Source organism: Coloeus monedula (genome assembly GCF_965178545.1).
Source record: "Coloeus monedula genome assembly, chromosome: 6".
Lineage (NCBI taxonomy): Eukaryota > Metazoa > Chordata > Aves > Passeriformes > Corvidae > Coloeus > Coloeus monedula.
In genome coordinates, this window is record NC_138786.1 from 35,752,817 (window position 1) to 35,771,671 (window position 18,855).

An 18,855-nucleotide genomic window follows, 5' to 3' on the forward strand; every position below is an offset into this window, starting at 1 on the left:
ATCTTGATTCTTTAACCTGTGACCCACATCACTGTATGGAAATTCATTATCTGATACCGTGTATTATTATTATTCAGCCTATGGAAATTAAATTCAGCAGGAGAGTATCTAAGTGCTGAGATTTTGAAAGAATAAAACATGGCATTTGTAGATCTAAAAAGTTTACCAAATGGCATCAAACAAAGGTTATTTACCTATAAATCCTTCCTTTCCTTTTGTTTAAACAAGTTTCAAACTGACACAAAATAACTAATGTCAATAAATGCATTACCTATTGACTTACTGCTATGAGTGAAGAATGATGCCCAGGATAAAAATTCAATATTTATACATATTTTTCATAGCTTTTGTTTTTGATATACATTTTACAAATGTGTCCCAAAGTTTTAACGCACTGTCTATTTTAGGACATTGAATTAATATGATGTTTTATCTTACAAAACTTTTGGTTTTAGTATCTTTGCCTTCAGATATTTATTCATCCCACTTTTGTGGAATATGTCTAGGGGTAACACTTTTCAATCCTTTCACCAAAATTCTATCTAAAGTCTCAGCAACAAATCAATATAAAATACAATTAAATCTTATTAGCAAAATTCTCATTTTACTGCCTCATTATAAAGTCAAACTAATTGCAAACAAAAATATATGCCCTACAAATAAGTTTTTTTAAGACTAGAAAAAGCTTAGATATTTCCAGTGGTTATGTTAGCATAAAAATCGTATCATTAAGAATCCAGAAAAATATAAATGTTTCTCAACTAGAAAGTTGAGATTGATATTTTCCACTTACACAATACGTACATGAAAAAGAATAACATACCATACTGTATTTTGCACTGAATTGTTTTAAATTATATACATAGCTTTTAATTTCTTCAGAATTTCATTGACATCAAAACAGAACATGTTCTATAGAATAAATAAAAAAAATTATCAGGTGCTGACATTCTAAAGGTAACGTGAAAGTACAGTATTGAAAAGAAATTTAGTCCACCCATATATTAAATAATCCTATAAAAACAAACATCACTGTGTATATACTTAAATCCATAACGAAATGTTTTACATATATGTATTTGTAGGCAGACTAAGTTTTAAGTCAGGACACCTCCTAGTAATTTTAAAAGTAGTTCAAGGTATTTGGTAATTTTAAGGTAACCTTTTTTTAGTTTTCTTATCATAAAAAGAAAACAAGAAAAACAATTCCCAGTTTTGATTTGGCATTTCGGTTCTAGATACAAAATACATTAACTAATTGCTAAATAGAACAATTGTCCAGATTTTTGCTAAATCTATCGATTTAGGGGATTTTGTCTAGGTGCGTTTGATTTTTTTTGTTTTGTTTTGTTTCATTGTTGTTGTTAACACTCAAAAAATGCAGCACTGCACAGCTTTCATCATTATAGTTTTGTGCTGAATACTATAGAAAACATTTACTTGCCTCCACTGGTTTTAGACATACTAACAGGTTCTGTGGGAGATTTAGACAACCAATGTGCATTGTTCTGATCAAGTCAGGCATAGGCGCTTATGTAAATTTAAGTGAAAAACCTAAAAACATAAAAAGGTACAAAAATACACTCTCATAACCACACGTGATTTCATAAGTAAATAGAATATTTAATGTCAGGGATGTATTGTTGCACCTGTAATATCATAGCTACACATGCAACATATGAAAATCCAGTTTACTGTTATGTAGCTGGGATTATTTTAAAGAATGGGTATAGTAAAATAAATCAATAGTTCAGCCAAAAAGTTAAAAAGGAACTCTTCTTTATGCAACAAGAAAGATTTTCTCAACAAGAACCTGGTACTTTTCTCGCTTGACACACAGAAGTTCATTAGGTTCAACACTAACAGCTCTAGGTATTTGGCAAAATTATCTGTCTAATCAGAGGAAAGAGAAAGAATGATCTCCTTCTCCTTAATCATCCACTCCCTCCTTGTCCAGATATGCTTTTGTATTTAGCATTACAAACCACATACAAATTATGATGCATTTAAAAAAAAAAAAAGAAAACATTAATTTTCTGGCTTAATATATGTTTGTCTGCTTCTGAAGTAAATAAAAACACCCTTTTCTAAATATCTGACTTAGAAAGGGACCATTGTTTCTTTCATTGGCAACTCTCTTAAATGGTATTATTTTAGGAATATACCAATAATGTCCTTTCAAATACAACCCCTGCCAGGGTGAATACTTCACATATTAATATAGAGGACATAGTTTTAAAATATATATGTATTAAAAAAATTAGGCAGTATGCATCTGTTTTATATTAGGATAAAAACATTAAATTCCAGTGAAAATTCAGTTTGAACAAAATGTAAATGCATCTGTACACATTTTACTTAAAAGGCAAGCAATTTTTCTCTTCTTGAAATGAAGAGCAACATTTGTATTATTTTGAGATATTCAGTTGTAACATTACTGTATTTGCAACAGCTGATTTAAAATTTTATTTAAAAATTTAGATAATTATTTTTAAAAGAAAACATATTTAGGAACTTCTTTTAAATGTAGGTAATATTAATCTTGCTACCAGTTTGTAACTCTCCATCTATTTATTGTATTCACTAGATCTTTCTCTTGTTTATATATTGGAATATCAACTCTTTATGGCAAACATTGGTTGTGTTGTATAATAATACAGTATCTAACATATTAGACCACAGCGGTCTAGGTGCCAGTAGAACAAAGATACTGCAAATATTTTTTTTTTCTTCTGTTGAATCCTAAAATCCATATGGGCACTAAGTTAAAAGGTATAAAATGCTACAAAAAAATTAAGAAATTGAAAAATCAAATATTATCTATTTGGTTTTGTTACCTGTATGACCACCACTTTTTAAAAAGTACTTAACTCCTTGTCTGTCAGGGAAACTGGAAAGTGCACTTATTTTCCTTTTACAGATAACAGGTTCAGAAACTGATTTGGATGCAGGAGTGAGAAACCTAACTCCTATCCAAAATAAGTGCTCTGAGCTATCCAATAATGGTATCTTTCACCATGCAGGAAGATTAGGTTTCCAGGTTTATGTGTATGCTCCTGGCTATATTCAAATTTGTGCTGCAAAAAGGAGAGTGAGTATCCAAACCAATTATGAACATAAGCTTACATATGCATAAGAATAAGCGTACATGTGTAATTTATTTTGTTCAAATGCTATAGGAAGAAACAAAATGGAAGTACCTCAACCTTTATTTCATGTCAAATAGATTTTATAAAAATTAAGGACTGCAATTATGACATTTGCTTACTCACAAAGCAAATTCATTACTTCCACAGGCATCACTCTCATCCTATTTGCATTACCGTAAGTTCAAAATCAGGCTCAAAAAGGTATAATACTTCTTACCCCAAAAGTAATCCAACTATGACAAATATAATAGAAACAAAGCAATTCCTCTGTGTACACTTTCAGTGAAACATGACTGTGTCTTTAAAAGCCTTGACAAAGGTCAAAGAAACCTGGGGCATAAGAAGGGCTCAAACCAGAGAGCAGTTTGTTGCCCTCAGTTCCCGATGAAATCCATAGTCTGATGCAACTCTGCCCTTCAGAGGAAGGGGACTGGTACTTAAGGGATCCCAGCCACTGTGTCCAGAGACACAATTCAAACTGCTTTTAAATTTTGCCACGAGTAGTTCATATTCACCCTTGCATGCTGAAAAATCCTAGACCCCTAAACTCGGTATCAGCTAATTCCCTAATCCTTTTCCATTTATTGGCAGCCCACTTGCATAACCCTATGCTGCATTCATATATCATGTCAGAATTGCCTAAAAGTCCTGATTTACCAAACTGAAAGTCCCAGCTCAGTTAAGTGAGCAGAATAGCATCTACTGTGGAATGCCAGATGTTCGGTGATTATGCTCTGCCACTTCTCATCCTCCCCAGTGCTGCACAGAGATAATCTGCACTGAGCAGCTATGAATGCATATGAACACATGCTAAATATTTTCATGGGAAGCAGAAACATGACCAAATCTGCACTACTACCCATGTCCTATCACTCCAACTCTCATTCCCACTCCTCTCATGCAAACACCTCCAACTACCCATAGCAAGGTTCCCACCCTTTCACTTTCCTACTGCCTTATTTCTTTGCCCTCCTTCTCTCTGATGACATTTGGTCTGGTTATATTATCCCTCCTCACAGTCTCTAGAATTGGGGGAATGGCAATCACAAACTAGTACCTTGCGTGACACCCCGCTAATACAAAGTCCACGCTGGCATGACACATGCCTGAATTAAATTACATCAGAAGAGAAATATTATTGATTATACAAAATAGCATCAAAACTTGCAAAAAATCCCCCCAACAATTCAACAGTGAAAATATTTAAATGCATCAGCCTCTGTTTATTCCACCTCACAGAAGTGTTTCTAAGAGATTGCACAAAGATTAATGAACCAAGGATCCTTTTTATCTATTATTCAGGTTTCCTTTTTCCTATTTTATTTTCAGCAGTGTAATTATAACTCATTCCATGAATTTTCTGCAACAGTTGTTCTTTTTCCTTCTATTAAATCTTTCAACTACTTGTCTAATGTCGGTATATTGTTTCTTGACAAAAAAACACTTTACAGAAAAGGTCCCATCTAATCTAACAAATTTGTCTTAATTTGTCACAATTCTACATTTTAGTCTCTCTAAAGCAAATAAGTGAATTCCCTTAAAACTCTAAATTGCTGCATTCTATTTCATTTTGTTTCTGTCTTCTTGCTCATCAATTATTTTAAACTCTTTAAAACTCCCTCTGGCCTCTGGATTCTATGTTTCAAAATTTCATGCTATTTTAGCTGCTCATGTGACTACAGGCTTGGAGTTGGTGAGAAGGTGTTCTGAACACTCCAATTACTGTAGAGAATAGTCAGTGAGGAGTAAGATCACCTAGGATTTTTTTGTGTGGAAGGCTAAACACACTGCTACAGCAGGCTTGTGAGTAGTCCCATACCATCCATCCTAAACTGAAGTGGCAGTATAACAAAAATCTGGGAGAAAAATCAACTAAAGGTGTGATAGAAGTTCCACTGAAATCAAGCAGAAAGACAACTAAGTACATTACAGGCAAGATGATGCCTGCATGCACTTAGAATTCACAGCCATGCTCTGTTGTATCAGGCAACTCCTGGAAAGCCCCTGGCTACAGAGCCACTGAGAACCACAAGTTCAAGGCAGCACAAGCTGCTGAAAAGTCATGAGTCATCTCATGTATACAGCAGGCAGCCATGCCAGGCGGCTGTGGACAGATGTTGTTCAAGTCAGGCTCAGCTTCCAACAGCAGCCTTACACAGCAAATCTCTACTTATTGCACATACATAACCTCAGGGAAGTTACTGGAATTTCTCTCAGTATTTTCAATATCTCTGGATTGGATTCCATATCGGAATCATACATATGCTGAAATACGAATTTATTTTTTCAGAGGAGTTGTTACTGAACAAATTTCTGGTTGCTCAAAGATTATACATTTTGGCTTTAGAGAAAATGCTTAGAAGGAATAGAGACATCTTTAGAGACTTTTTTTTAATAGTTTGCTTGATACTTATTTACAAAAATAGGTACACATCCATTAAAAGAGAAGCAGTTCTTTGTAAATTTAGCTAGATCATAATGTAAATAAAACTAGCCCATAAATTGTCATCTTCCCTATGTTTAAATTCTGTAACTGTCATTCCAATTCAGTTTCTGTCTTCCTACAAAAGAATGTCTAGAACTGAAATACTGTGTGAACAAGTGCAATGGATTATAGGAAGAGATTAGCTGCTACTTTGTTCCTCAGCATAATGCACTTTCTTTTTCTTTTCATGTTTGTGTTCATAAGATTTTCTTCTCATCAAAGGCAGTATATATACCTGTAGTATTCCCTTCACATACTTTGCCTGTAATTATTCCAAGACGAATATAATTTTTCTACTTCCCTATGTTGCTTCTTTGTGGTATTTCTGACCTCATAATTGCAGTTTCTTTCAAGACAATTCAAGGTTAACTTAATCCATTGAAAAAATATCGCAACTATGAGTTTTGTCTCAAATCACACTAGATTATTACAAATATAATAAACTGACAGAGCAAATAGATATTCTAAAATGTTTGTTTTTATCTGCCCATACACTGCAGGAGGATTTCGGTCTGATACTGACACTACTGTTTACCACAAGTGTTTATTTTGCTCCAGTTCTTAGACCACCTCTCTCAGCTGAGGTTGCATTTATCATTTCAACTTAGTCTCAAAAACTCAGTAGAAACCTAACTTCTACTTAAATACTCGGGAACAATTTACATCTGAAATCACAAGGCTTAGAAAGTCAGAACTAAGCAGGAGAAATATTTACTAGAGATAAGACTGTGTAAGGATGTTTTGCACAAATTGCTCCTTTGGCTTAAATCAATACTATTTTTCAATTAGCATTTGATATTAAACCTTGACTCTTTGAGGTACTTAAAAAAGTCACTCCCACTTCTTTTAGTAACTACCTAATTACAAATCTGCCCACTTTTAAGTAGGAACATTAAGATTTTTCTTTCATGCTTTTAACTGAAGATGTAATTTGGAATGCAAATTTCTCACAGCAAGGAACTAGCAAATCATGTTTAAAGAAACAAGAAAAATATTCTCTGGTGCCTTAGTTATCCTTCTGTCACCAGTGTGTGCAGGCTCTAACTCATAAATAGAAAAAAGGCTTCTTCTCTCAAAAGAAGAATGTGTGCACAGACAAGTTGTGTACACAGAAAGAATAATTGCTAAAACAATGTTGGTTATACAGGTGGCTGATTTTATAAAATTATCTAGTCCTGAAGAAAGTATTATTAAAATTTTACACTCACATATGCACACATAAAAATCTGAGCAGTTTCACAAGTATCCCTAAAGAAAACATGATTCAAAACTGTGGGAATGGAGTAAACCAACTCCTCCATGAATTCTCTATGATACATAGTTTTAATAACACAGAGAAGAAAGTTAACTTTTCTAATTTTTTTCTCAGTAGCATAAAAACAACATTCCATATTTAATGCATTAATGTTTCATGAGTTTCAAATTACATTTGCAAAGAAGTGTAATGTATTTTGAAAAGCTTCATTTATACTTTTCACTTTTTTATAATTAAAAAAAAATGAGCTGGTTACATACTAAATTACACAAGAGAAAAAATTAATAGATTTTCACTCAGTTGCAGAGAATGCAGTATACATAGAAAATCAGACATCCATATTGGCTGTGCTGTTGTTCAGATGAAGCATCTTTTAAAAAAACAGAAAGCAGGAATACTAACAGCTCTGTCCAGTATTGTCTAAAACCTTCAGTGACGGTAGAATGTTAACCCTATTCTCTATTTAAAAGCACCATAGTTTCCCCTCCACCTGTCTAAAATTTCCCTTTTTTTCTCTTCCTCATGTAATTTGTTGCATGGTGTTCTATGAACACCTGCCAACACTCCACAGAGTCAAGGATGGGTTTCACAAATGCATGAATATTTACAGAACTATTGAGTACAGCAATTTGGGATACTTCTAACTGAAAGAAACTATATAATGTAATTTCATTACTGGAATTGCTGAAAAAAACATTTCTAAACACAAAATATTTGACAAAAAATGTAGATAATGTACATTATTTTAAAACCAAATATGCCTCACTTATGGTATCACTAAAACTCCTGCTGTTTTACATTAGACAGGATCTAACTTATGAACGCATAAACCCCACTCCAGTTTCTAAAGTTAATTGTTCTTCCTGACAGAAAGAGGGCCAAAGTGCATGCCTCCCTTCTTTTATTGCTTTCCCAGTCATGGATCTGTAGATGTTACTTTGGCTCCTCCTAGCTATTAACTCACTGTCCAAAGAAGCATCACGCCGGTTACTTTCCTGACAAATCTTCAGAAGGTAAATACATAGATGACTAGGACATTTCTGCACTCCTCAAGAGAGTCCTTAAAAGGCTGCATGCATGAGCTCTACATGCACTCCCCAGCAGCAGATCAGCCATAAACTTGCTCTGAATGACATGCTGTATTTTAACTAGAAAACTTACACTTGATGAGAAGCGATTATTGGAAGAAATCCTATGGCTGAAACTAAGAGGTTAATAAATTTTGGGTGGCCTATGAGCAGGCACTTAGGAACCAATTTTCCGTCGACTTCAAGGAGACTGATGCTTCCTTTTTTTTTTTTTTTTAATGGCCATGGACCAGCAAGTCTAAGAGAAAACTAACAGTATCTTTAAATATCCCTTTGACTGGAGTAGAAGTTTTCAAGATGAAGATACCCTGTTAAAATTACAAAGCATCACAGCTATCAACAGTGCCCAGTTTTCAGTATAAACTTTGATAAATACGTCTAGAATAAACAATTATGTTCTTCTAAAAGAATCAATACAGAAAATTGTATGCTGTAATTATGTCACTTAATTAAATTCAGAGGAAAGGATAGCCAATAGAAATGTGCTAAGGGACTTGCCATTTCTCTGTCAATGACACTTTTCATTGATACTGACTAAAACTTGAAAGCTTGGAAAAACTAAACCCTGGATATTAGAAATACATTGAGACTTTTATGTTTTGACATTGATGGCCAGATCACATTATTTTAACAGCGTACTAAATTTTTCCTAAATTAATTTAGGATTTCCATCCAAATATGAAATCATGTTTCAGTATTACTGGTAAGAATACTGAAAATCAGTCTCTGGAAACCACATTTTAAAATTAATCTACCTATTTATGGGACTGACAGGACAAAATAAGGCTAAGAGTTTTATTTTGTTTTCAGAGGAACTTTGCCACGGTCGATTTCTACAAGATGTGTAGCACAATAATTCAGCACTCATTTGGCAATTCAGAACAAAATTTAAGTTATCAACTATATGTCAACTGCAGGAGACCTCTCTTTTAAAATATATGGAATTAAGGTGAATCAACAGAACCATTTAAATTCTATGGCATGGAAAATAAGGATTCATAATGACCATTAAAAAAGGGACATTTCTTTCTTGCTCAAAGCTCTTCGAGATCTTTTTGTGGGAGGTCAAAAGAGAGAGTTGGATCACCAACTTTAGGAGGACCTTTATCATTATGGATATCAACAGGTTTTTGATTCTCAAAAGAATCAAAATGCTCAGAAAATATGACAGTTGTTAGTCCCTTCCTTAAAATACACTATTTCCATATTTAATATTTTCATGCTCACAAATAGTCCCCAATTTTGCTATTACAGCTACCATATTCTGATCTTTTGAAAATTGAAGTTTTAAGTGAGAATCTGTGGGACTGAAAAAATGGTAGATATTGAAAGGAGGTATAAGAAAGTGTAACTAGATGAATGTGTTTTGTCTAAATTAACACCTTTGAGTTTTCATGGCCATAAAATAAAATAATACTAAACCTTAATATCCCCTCCTACACTATTTGTAATTAAAATTCTGGGGTAATTATTCTGTTCTCCATAAAAAGGAAGGGGAGACACACACAAATTAAAATCCTTGTGGTAACCCCATTAATTTCTCAGGTCCATGAAAATAAGAGCATATTTATTCTTGTTTTCCCCTACAGACATTTCTGTATAGCTTCATGGTGCTTCTTGCTATAAAAGAAAATTAAAAAGGAAAAATGGCACAAAGATAATGACAAAATGTTTTCCTAAGAGCTATATAAATACAGTTTTTCTTATGAGTTCTTTACTGAAAACAGCAATTTTTCTTTAGATATAAATACATGATAAGATGGCAGAGCCAAATAGCTTTTAAAAGGAGGAATATTTTAAATGTTATCTAGCTAAGCACAATCAAAAAAAAAAAAAACCCAAAACACCACAAAACAGTAAAAGTCCTTCTCACCATTCCCACAAACATATGATTTAATAGAAAAACTTACATAAAAATAAATAAATGAAGCAAATTCAAACCCATCTGAATATATATCACTACTGTAGATACTTCTATATGCACACACACTACTCTGCTGTAAATATATACTGCTACAGAAGAATGCATAATACTTGATTTACTTGTAAGTAGAAAAAGTCCTCTTGCACTGAGTATCTAGTGAACAGCTTCAGCTTAAGTAGACGCTATAAAAGTTACTTATTCAGCAGTGCCTCTTTAAATCATATTCTTACAGTTCAGCTGATTTTAAAAACAATAAGGTAAAACAAATCCAAAAGAGTCCATATGAAAGACACGCACATATTTGTACTCTCTACAGACACAATGAGTGGAGCCCCCACTTCCTCCCAGGTCCATCATGTCTTAGAGTCTCCCAGCTGCAATCAGGTCAAAAATAAGTCTGACACACAGACCAAATGAAAGCTGTCCTCATTTCAAAATCAAGGAATAAAATGCACACTCTGTTACAAAATTATTTCAAGGTACTTTCCAACCTTTCTTGGAAACCAAATTTCTGCTCTTAACAATATTAGGTAATCTAAATAATATAACTTTGGTCTGAGAAATATCTTTCATATCCAGTCTATATTTAGTTACACATATAGAGATAAGAAAAGACTGAACAGGGAATTTTTTATGGTGTATCTTGGTGTAACCTGGCACCAGTTTTGCACATGCACTTTTACTCAAACATCACAAAATTAGGGTAAAATGAAAGATACAACTTATGCTATCATCAATCAATACACATAAAATAAATATGGTGGAATAAAGATGATGGAAAAGGAAATCTGGCTTCTGCAAAATGCACCTGGTCTATCTAGGTGAACTGGCAAGATTAACAGCACCAAGGGTTATAGTTAATTTGAACCCCTGGCTTTGCAAAAGACAACCAGCAGCAGAAGCTTGATCCTTTCTGTATTAAATAGTCCTTAACTAATAAAATAGAATGTCGTGTAGCAAGAGCTATTCCATGAAATTCTTAGGAAGACTATCTCATGGATGTGATTTGAAAATTGTCTTCAAAAGAGAAATGGAGGACAGTTAAACAGAAAACATGTAGATAACCATGTCTCTCTAGGTTATGAAAAAGAGTAATTATTAGAAATTTTCATTAAAAAAAGGACATAGCTTCCTTAGTGTGGTTTCACTAAAGGGTGTATGGCTGAGTGGCCACACACAAGTATTGCGCTCAGTTCTGGGCCGTTCACTTCAAGAGCATATCCAGAGAAGGGCAACGAAGCTGGTGAAGCGTCTGGAGAGCATGTCCTATGTGGAGCAGCTGAGGGATCCCAGAGAAAAAGAGGCTCAGGGGAGACCTTATTGCTCTCTACAACTACCTGAAAGAGGGTTATAGTGAGGTGGGAGGTCAGCCTCTTCTCCCAGACAGCTGGTGACAGAACAAGAGGAAATGGCCTCAAGTTATGCCAGGGGAAGTTCAGGCTGGACATGAGAACGAATTTCTTCACAGAAAGGGTAATTAAACATTGGAATGAACTATCCAGGGAGGTGGTGGAGTCACCATTCCTGGAGGTGTTCAAGAAATGACTGGAGGTGGCACTTAGTGTCATGGTCTGGTTGACAAGGTGGTGTTACATCATTGGTTGGACTTCTAATTGATTTTGGGATTCTGTGATGTCTCCAAACTTAATAAGCAGCACTACAGGACTCCATAGCTCTCTAATGCTAATAGAGTCTTCTGATAATTCATTAAAAACCTTCCTCTCAGAGTCTGACATTATGTCTCTAAGAAGGATCAGAGAACAAGAATAAGGTAAAATCAAGCTGTAGGTCTCAGGAAATATATCATTAACTGCAACTAAGTTGCAGTTGGCTGGCTTAGAATTTAACATGCACCCCAGCTGATTTATATCTTTAGTTTATAAGTATATCTACTTCTTGGTTAACTCTTGTAAACTTTTAGTTATATGTGTTTAACCAAGATAGCCACAAGGAAGCCACAAGTAACTACTGCTGCAACAAAAAAAAAAAAAGAGTACTGGAATAAGTGGAGACAAGACAGAAGTTACCAATTATTTGAGTTAGCAGAAGCAGTTTTGATTGGTGCTAACTGAGGTCAGTTATCAAAGTCAACTTAGCTTATAAAAAATCCCTATAATTACAAGAGACAATTGAAGGTAAAATTGCATCCTCCTTGTTAAATGTGAAGATCCTGGATTTAGATCATACATGCATAGCTGAGTAGGAAAACTGTATATATTTATTGTTACACCACATATTTGCAAACGATATTGTTTCCATATATCAGTGCTCTGGGTGATATTTCTCATACAATGGGAGACAAATTTCATTAGGCAAACTGTCTATAGACAAGCACTAGGCATATGCAATTTCCATACTATTTATAAATAATTTCATTGTGAATAAAAAGAACTGAATATCACATAGGCTATGCAATATAAAAACATTTATGAAATATTTACTGCAATAACAACATTTGTACTTAAGGCATTTTACAGCCTCAACACATTTTATAACTAGACTCTTTAGTGAATATAAACATAAAAGAAAGGTATCCTTATATTAAAAAATATTTTTATAATAAAACATACACAAATTATTGCAATAGATAATATCTAAATAAACATCATAGATTTGGATATAAAAATGGAACTTTCATCCTATCAAAGCTGCAATCTTCTCCTTTTCTTACCCTGATTCACCTGTGTTCCTGTTAATGTAAGGTAGGCATAACTTACAGGTTACTTTGAAATTGGATGCAGTAAAGACAACCATCGGCGTATACACATACATTGTGTACAGCCAATCAGTCTTTTCTGTGAGTGCTAATGTAATGTGCATCATTAATTATCTAATTACTTTTGACATAATTAAATCAGGAGTTTCTATAAAACAACCCCTTAAATGCTGACATACAAGTGAAATGCAACCTGTAAAATGTCTTTAACAAACAGCTATCTGCTATTTCCTTCTGTTCCTAAAACTGTGGTAATACTGGTTCTAGACAATATTTACAGTTGTTTTATTAAACATTTAAAATTTATTCTTATGAATAAATTTTTTGCAAGGAAGTGATTATCTTTTGACTTGATTCCTTTTTTTTTCTGAATCAATTATATGTGTGGACAGGTCTGACAATCTGGAGGTATTGTATTTTGTTCAGTACTTTTTACTATAGAATGCCATTAATCGTAGTCTAATCTATTTCATAAACTAGTTTAATTCCACAACTGTAACACTTTAAAAGAGTCCACATGGAGACTGCATTTCAGTATCTCATGGGTAGGGGGCAGCTGTTAATTTGCTATCACAATTACTTGTTATTACAATAACTATTAAGAGAATAAAGTCAATCAATTCTCACTGCATTTATAAGTTTGTTAAGTGGACAATAAGATAACCATAAAAAGCTGAGAAGCACTGAGGTCATGTACTATGCTACTGAGAAACATGAAAGAAGAATTTACACTGCAGAGAAACTGTGGGCTTTCAGAAACTTTAAAGAAATAAAAATCTAAACTGTATTTTTCTAACCCCATCCAAGTCACAGGTAGTAAGTTCACTTGAATGAGTAATTTATGTAGAAGTGTATTATTGTTTAATAATGTAAGGGGGAAAAAAATAGTCCAGCAAGACTGATCTCTAAGGCTGCATTCACTGAGGTGCCATTCGAGAAGCAGGGGAAAACAGAAGGTGAAACAGGCAGCAGACCGTCTGTACCCCCAGACTAATACTCTTCAAGGCTGCAAAAATTCAAATGTACATCACTGGGAGGTGACAGACCAGTGAACTCTTAGGCTTGGAGTCTACAGTGACAATACTCCCATTGATGCACTATTTGCAAACTATGCCTCTTAGTATCGGCTATTAGTTGCACTGGGTCTAATTTTCTTTCAGGGAAACAACAACCAACCAACCAAACCAAACCAAAAAACCAAAACCAAACCCAAACTCAACAAATGTGAAAATAACTACAGGCAGAAAAACTAGGGGATAATACTACTGAATAAGGTGCAGTTACACATTGTTTTGATATAGACTATCTGAAATCTAGGGTGCAATGCTTTAGGCCAAGGTCTCATCAGATTCAGCTAACCTCTGGAAGAGGAAAAACCTCCTATCTCTTATTCCCTATGGTGCTTCTATGATTTGTATACAAAGAACACTCCTTTTTCACTCAAATCAGGCAGACACCTACTTTAATGGTGGGTTTGTCTCACATCTATCTATGACTTCTCACCATCTCATCTTTGAATTCTCAAAGCATGCAGAAAGCAGACAATGCATCTAGCATTCCACCTGCAGCAAAGTTCAGTGCTGCACTATACCAAACAGGTAGCACAAAAACCCCCATTAACTAACGCAGGACCCAGGTAGGATCTTCTAGGGCCAGTCCTAATCACGTCTGACTCAACTTATATCTGACAGGAAAACATGGTATTGCCTTTTCTACATTACAGTCTGCTGTACGGGATCTGTCCTGGTGTGACAATAAGCTCTACAGGCTCAATCTTTCTTTCCACATTCTCATACAACCCTTGATTATATAAATTCTGAACTCCCTAAAAGCCACTAAATTAAATTCCAAATAATTGAAAACTTGGAGTCAAACCTTCATGTGGCTGATACATTATGCAGCAGAGAAACAACAAAATCATCCAGAGCTGCATTCTGGAAATTGGTCTGATCTTCTGTTTTCTCTGGGTCATTCAAACAGCGAAGAGGGCACTAAGTGTCTCTTTGCCTGTATAACTGAGAACAGGGTTGGTTGGATTTTTCACCCAATACAAGTTTTGAGTGAAACTGTATGTCATCCAATCTGAGTATTAAGAACTCAAAGTCACAGCTAACCTTGGTTAGATCACAGAGTAACACGTTACCAACTTTCACTCAAGCTTATTTGGGATGGAACTTGAATACAGATATATCTGGAATTTTATAAGGTACTATTTATTTTAATTTTTATTGATAAAGGAATTATACTTAAAATGGAACAAAGAACACGAAGTAATTAAATACCCTTTTGCAAAGGACATTTGAAAACCTTCATCATATATTTTGGCAAAGAGAAAAATGTGTATTCTCCAACTCTTATATGTTTAATGATCCTTTTTCCTAAGCAGATAGGACCTTTTCTTAGTATGGGGACATGGGAAAATGCCAAAAACCTATATATCATATCTACGAATATCCTTAAATGAAAGAACATCTTAAATTACAGTGAAGAACTTTTTTAACTCCTAACTCAAATACATTGAGATGATGATAACCCTACAAGTCTAAACAAAATGGAATCAATCCAAAAAAAGCATTATCTTTTTACATTCACTACAAAATATTTTAAAGTGAATAAATCCCACAAAAGTCATAAGTGTACTTTAAACTGTAATGATCTCAGCATCTTAACCAAAGTAACAATGATTTAAAAATAAATTAATTGAACCAAGAGCAGGCTTCATAAAGTCACACTACACTAAGATTTTTATGCTTTCTAAATCATCTAAATCTTCAAAACCACATACTTTTTCTCCCCCATTTTGTTTTTTTTAAGTTTTACTTTATATGTGGGGGTTTTGTGGTTTGTTTAGGTTTTTTTTTTACCTCCTGATTTTTGTCTATGGGGGGAAAAACAACAAAAATCTAACAACCAGGTGGAGTTCAAAACATGAAGAGATACTGATTTAAGACATTTATCCATTTTAATAGAAGGGAATAGTAATTCTGTCCATTATATTGAGAACATGTACCTTTTTGAAGGGGGGATGAAATAGGAAATGAAGTGATTCTAATTATTATCAAGCATAAAATCCAAACAAGATCCAGGAACATGGAATCACATTTTTACTTACAGGACTATAACTGGCAGATCATTTATGACATCCTATGAATGACATGCCAGTAGTATTCAGAGACTTAGCAGTGAGAATCTACATCTTTCCCCATTTCTCATGAATGTTCCTGACATTTCTCCTACATTTAAGACAGGAACAGTAAACAGTGGCCCCTAAAATTTTTGTGGAGTGGGAGAGAAGAAAGGAAACAAGTAAGGAATATGAACCCAAATTATTACCTACAAACTTGTTCCAAGGGGAAAATTTGAAACGCTCAATAAGAGTAAAATCCCCAAACTGTTTTGCATATAATATTTTTTAAATTGTTATTTAAACATCTCGGTAGAATCTAAAATATATATATATTCTTAAGGAAACAATGCAAACAAGCACTGAGCTCAGATACTGCAAAATACTGGAAAAAAGTGGTTAAAGAACAAGAGAAATATATTACAAGTAATGTATTAACATTAACCAGAAGAAAAAGTCTACAGTTAGTCCATGGAGTATAGGTTAATTCTGCTTAGAATTCAGACATGAAATGAAGGATTTCAGCTGAAAAGAAGTAGGAAAGGTTACATCTAAAACAATGGAACCTCTATTGGAATCCTCTCATGTGAAGAGGAGAATAATTCTTCCTAGTCCTTTCTACATATACTGTCTCAAACATTATTTATTATGTGCTATCCACAGTGTGCCACAGGCAACTTGTAATCAAAAAAGGAACTCTGTCTTATTAAACTAAAACAATATGGTGTACTAAATACTTTAGTGATGGTCCATATAAAACACTGTCTATTAGATAAAGTCTCTTTCAAACAGAATATTAGGTTTGTATGTAGACCTCTGACAGCATCATGTGGATGTAAATAAAATGGTTGTATTTATCAGAGATGAATCAGAGGTTGACAAAAGGTCAAATTGCTATCTCAGAGAACTACTATAGCAAATATTCCTAGTAATCAAATTAAAGTTATACTACATTTTTAATTCTATAGCACCTTTTAAAAGACTGCTAAATAGTTTTATATTGACTTTTATTTTTAATACACGGTACTAAGATTTGGAAAGATCAAGTGATCCATCCAGCATTAGTCAATATGTGAAAGACCTTAAAAGAAAATAGATTTTCTCAACAGTACTGTAACAACTGACATTAAAATCAGGGAAACAAAAATAGAAGAATAGTGAAGTTAAAATATCCAGAACACAGTATCTTAAATAAGCCTCACGTCAAATTTCAAAGGCAAATTGAGATAATATCTCACTGACCCACGCTGGCTATTGACTATCCTGGGTTCATCATTAAAACTCAGTATTTGTGCACTAAGATTAAAGTACTGATAAAAATAATTTATCATTTGATGCTGGATATTATACATACTTTAAAAATCCATGTCTTAATGATAACAGAAGACTGAAACAAAGCTTTCTTTCCCATTTCTTCCTCCACCTCCCACAACAAATAACATATCAAATATGAATTCATCAACCCTTTAGGAGATGTTAGTATGTTTACAGACAGCCTCTATTTTCAGATTCTACCTTTCTGTGATGAATGAGAAGATGACACTTCTGCAAGCAATTTTACAAACAGGAATAGGGCAGTTTTTAAAGTCAGAGAGGGACATCAAGTGCATTGATCATTACAATTTAGATTAAATTGTAATCAATTAATCTCCCAATCTCTAGCTATAGGTGTACTATTACATCACATTGCAAGCTATAGATTTTGAATAAAATAAAGAGATCATAGAAGCCAAAAGTACAAATTCCAAATACCAAGATTTTAATAGCCATATGCTTGTGCTGTACCTGCTGAGTACAGGCAGTACCAAGAACACTGGCTCAGTCCCATCATGTGAAAAGGTTGAAAAGTATTATTTATTACAGATATTGCAGCAACCAGATGAGATAGATATGCTCAAAAAAAAGCAAACTTGAGGACTGAATGAACAAAATCTATACCTATCTGCACTCCACAAAATTTATATTATATTGTACTAAATAATAAAATAAGACTTTCAGGTGCAATAACAAAACAACAAAATAGAAGATATAATTATAAAAAATAAAATGCCATGGGGAAAAAATAGTGCTTTTAAAAAAGTAAAAATAAAAGGTTTATATAGTAAGTTACTGACTCAAAGTTTGCTATGATAAATCCTATTTTATTGCTAAGCTTAAGCCTATCTAAATTGTAAGGCAAGGGAAAAGGACTCCTACCCCTCACTCTCCTGACCCACTAATAAGTGTGAATGTGTGTTTTGGCATTTTATTCTCTTAAGCCAGTAGCAAAGGTCAGCAGTGGTATCAATTCCATGGAAAAATGGAGGACTGGAGAAGGAGACCTACAAGTGTCCTTTACAAGTACACATCAAATAGCCAAAGGAGAAATAAAAACTTAGCTTTGTATTTTTATCTCTCTAAAATCAGAGTAACATCAGGAAAGCAGGCAGATAAAAAGAAAAAATAATCTTGTGAATTAATAAAAGTATGTAAACAGTTTAATTATAGAAATACTAAAGTAAGTATTAAAACTTGTACCTTTACAAGGTACTACAGAGGAAAAACAAGCATGCTTTATATGATGTTTAGTGCATTATTTATCACTTTAGAGATGAAATTACCTCTTGAAGAGTACTTTGGAGAAGTCAAATTGATTTCCTCCTCCTGCTAAAGTAAAGCTTTATTCTGCCAGCTCCAGGGGCATCAGCAGAACAGTGTAGCTATATGTCTGTCAGTGTTTGTCTATAAACAAAGCTGACAAAGTTTGTGAGGGTGTAACACAGAAGCTCTTAGTTTAAAAGTATAGAAAGACTGAGTTTGTTACAGCAATAGGCAGACAGGAGGGGAAAAAAATATTGGAAATTCTATTGTCTCTAATTCTATTGCCTCTTTGGTTCTTTCTTCCTTGGGAAGTTTGCAGTGTACGGATTTTTAATGTGAATAAACGTCCAAGGAAGTTCCACTAAAAAAATAAGACATTTACAAGAACAATATTGACAGATGTATAACTTCCTGGAACAAAGAACTAAAGAGAAAACCACTTACAGTGAAGTGGTTTCTGTCGCGCCCCAGGCAACTCAGTATAATGCAACATATGACAGTTCTGAATAAACTTCTCTTCCACTAGGTAAGGCA

The 18,855-nt window shown here is 33.9% G+C and overlaps 1 protein-coding gene across 2 annotated transcripts in view; it reads right to left on the bottom strand.

Moving 5' to 3' along the window:
- NOVA1 (NOVA alternative splicing regulator 1) overlaps window positions 1-18,855 on the bottom strand; it is a 142,665-nt gene that overhangs the window by 3,468 nt on the left and 120,342 nt on the right. The gene's annotated exons all lie outside the window — the stretch shown is intronic.